Genomic DNA, 3,284 nt, shown 5'->3' with positions numbered 1-3,284 from the left:
AACATAGGCACCCCTAATACTTATATGAATAGAGTCCAATTGTGAAAGTTGTGTGTTTGCTCATTTTGTTTGTATCATATGGATGATGTCAAAAGGAAAGAAGGGATAGCCTTAACATACCTTAACTACGTTGAGTCCTTAATACCTTCCAAGAAATTCTTCAAAGGAATCAACTCAATCTACCACAACATAAGGAGATTCAAAATCACTACTTAGTAAAGGCTAAGTCCGCAACTTAAACTAGTAGCTCGTTTATGTAAATTTGAGCAGCATCTCCCTTGTAACAAGGGCCTCCCCCAATACCATATACCAACAACAACAACCAGATCAATACAATAATAACAACATCAACAATAAGGTGCAAAATATTTCATTAACAAGTCATCAACATATCACGACGAGCGGCAAGCTCGAATTGAATCCCTTTAGCACCCTTCAACCCCATTATCATTCATTCTTGAACTTAGTAATATATCTTGTATAATATGCAATACCTTTTAAAGGATTTCCAACCTTGTACTCAATTTCAAAGTGACCCAAAATAGCCCAGCACATGATAATATCACTGCGGACAACTTCCAAGTGCTTTATTGCCATTTCCTTTCTAGTTACCAATTTCCTCAACAAGATTGACATGTAAGCTAATATAATCATACTAACAATATCATAGCCAACTTATTTTCCATAATTTCTAGCCACTTAAAGTCCATAAGAGAAACTTTCAAATCAATCCATCAAGAACAACGATATCTCAAGCTAATCTAAGTATTATCTTGTAATTTATCATCCTAACAACTTAACCAACATACAAGAAAGCTTAAGCACGACTTGAAATTTCAGCCAAACACAACCCTCAATTATCCTCAATGACAACACAACCTCAGAGAGGTGTTGTTCTCCACTAGAACTAACTTTTGATGTTAAAATATGGTGTAATCACTTTGGAATCACTTCAAACCCTTATGGTATATGTTTAGGAGGGTTAGGAGGAGTGTAGGATGAGGTGAGTTGAACAATGAGAAATAAAGGTCGTCCAATCATTTTTAAAGTGAAGTAGGTCGATCACCGCCTAAGTAGGTCCCATTGGAAGCTGTTCGCGCAGTATCGCGAAAATGCGAATATCTCTCTACTTCCAATGTCGTATCGACGAACGTTTTAATGCATTAGATACTAGACTCGTATATATTTTAATTTGATTTATGGATCATCCTATAATTCCAAGTATATTAGGAGAAAATTTCTGCAATATTTGACATAATTTTCAACGCATCATGAATGTAACTTGTGATGACCTTTGCCAACTTTTGTTCCACAACTCACTTGACTTCAAAATGTAACACACGACTATCATATGACTAAAATAACTCATAACATAACCTACTTATCATGTTAAGAACCCTAGCCTCATCCCGAAGTGCATGTTATCACATTCCAAACTTATTGACTTTCGACGAAACTTATTCTTCGTTTAGCTTCTAAAATTTCCAACCTTCTTGGTACTAGTTATTCATTATCTTAAAGATTCGTTATCTCCAAGGTAACATTATTAACTTACTTTATGTACTTCCAAAAATGATCTCATTTCTGAGCTTACATTAATTGTCTTACGACGTACTCTTACATACGAAAACATGGGGTGTAACATAGTCGTATTGAATTCTTTTGTAACTTTATTTATAATATTGATGATTTCTCATTGTAGTAGTAAGTTATATTGTTTGGTTTACCTAGCGTATTAGGTTAGGTGCCATGTGACTTGGTGGGGTTTTGGGTCGTAACAGAAAGGCTCTAAGATATTTGTAGTTAAAAAATTTTCATCTTCTGCCACCACCCTTATGTAGAGTCCATTTCTCAACCTCAAGATCCCTCAACCAAACATAAGCTCATTTTTCTTCCTGCCTTATCAATTTCATTAGCGTCATGAATTTTCTCTCTTGATGAATTGTTGCAGCAATCCACATTAGATCATGCAACCTCTTGTTCTGATAAGCCCGCGGGAAGTTGACCTTTAAGTGCCTAACACAATAATGGTGGTAGCCGTACGACTCCTTCCATTCATCCAAATCATGCACAGAACTTCAAAATCCCAGTGTGCTGATAAGATATTAGATAAATACCTGAATGTTGTCTCACAATGTGCTCTTTTAAGTGATTTAGAAATCATGTCCAAGTCTTTTGATTCTCAAAGGCACAAATAGCAAAGGCGAGGGAAAATATTTGGCCATTAGCATCTACCCCAAGCAATCTATATCTTAATATCGTAAATGAACAACATCAACATATGGTTTAAATGCCCAGAAGACATATCTGAATATATTTTATGGAATGTCAGGATGCCGGTCGTGCTTGCATTCAACATTGTCCCTAGATTAGTGTTGCAAAGCAGTTATGTACCTCGGTAAAGCTGCAAATGACTTATCCCAGTTGTTATTAACAATCTCAAACGCACATTTACGCCCAATAAATACCTTTATTTTGGTAATAATACACCTATATACCTGCACAAATGATGCTATGCACTCCTTCACTTTGTACCTTATGGACGGTTCAATGTGTGAAATCAAGAAAAAGGAAATCAAATCAACGTTCAAGTTAAAATGACTCCTATTGGATGTGTCCATATTACAAGTATGCTTGCCAATGTGTTTCTCTACCACCCACATATTAGTTTTCAACTTTCTCTCAAGCAACATCCACTTACAACCTTGGTCTCATCTATGAGAAACCACCTTATATGTTTTTTAGATGACTCAACAACCTCGACCTCACGATAGTTTTTATGCTGTAAATTCGCATCGCCCTACTGAGACGAGCCTTGTCATTGAAAAGTATATTTTTGTAGAGCTCTATTGGTCTACTTTTATCCCACATAGTTACGTTTTTCATCAAGGTCCCTTGAGGGCATCCACATTCGTTATACATGGCAAGTGAAAAACATAAGGAATCTCCCTTGAATGAAATGGCACACGTGACTCGTACACCGCTTGTCTAACGGTAGGTGCAGTTTGCATATATAAAGCATGCTGAGTGGTCGAATTACGCTCCATCGTCAAATATGGTTGCTCATTGTCACTCTCATTTGTGAAGTGTGGTTCCTCATTGTCGCTCTCATCTGAGAGGGGTGCTTCATCGCCTAACTCATCAGCATTGTTGTCATAGTCACTGTCATCTTCCTCACTCTGTGCATCTGCCATGTCCTGATTCAAAATATCATTAACACCCAATAGAGTTGGGACAAGATTGTCATGTTGCCCATTTCCCCGCACACCAATCGAATACTATAT

This window comes from Nicotiana attenuata, unplaced genomic scaffold (assembly GCF_001879085.1).
Source record: "Nicotiana attenuata strain UT unplaced genomic scaffold, NIATTr2, whole genome shotgun sequence".
NCBI classification, from domain to species: Eukaryota; Viridiplantae; Streptophyta; class Magnoliopsida; order Solanales; family Solanaceae; genus Nicotiana; species Nicotiana attenuata.
Note: the sequence above shows the minus strand (reverse complement) of the source record.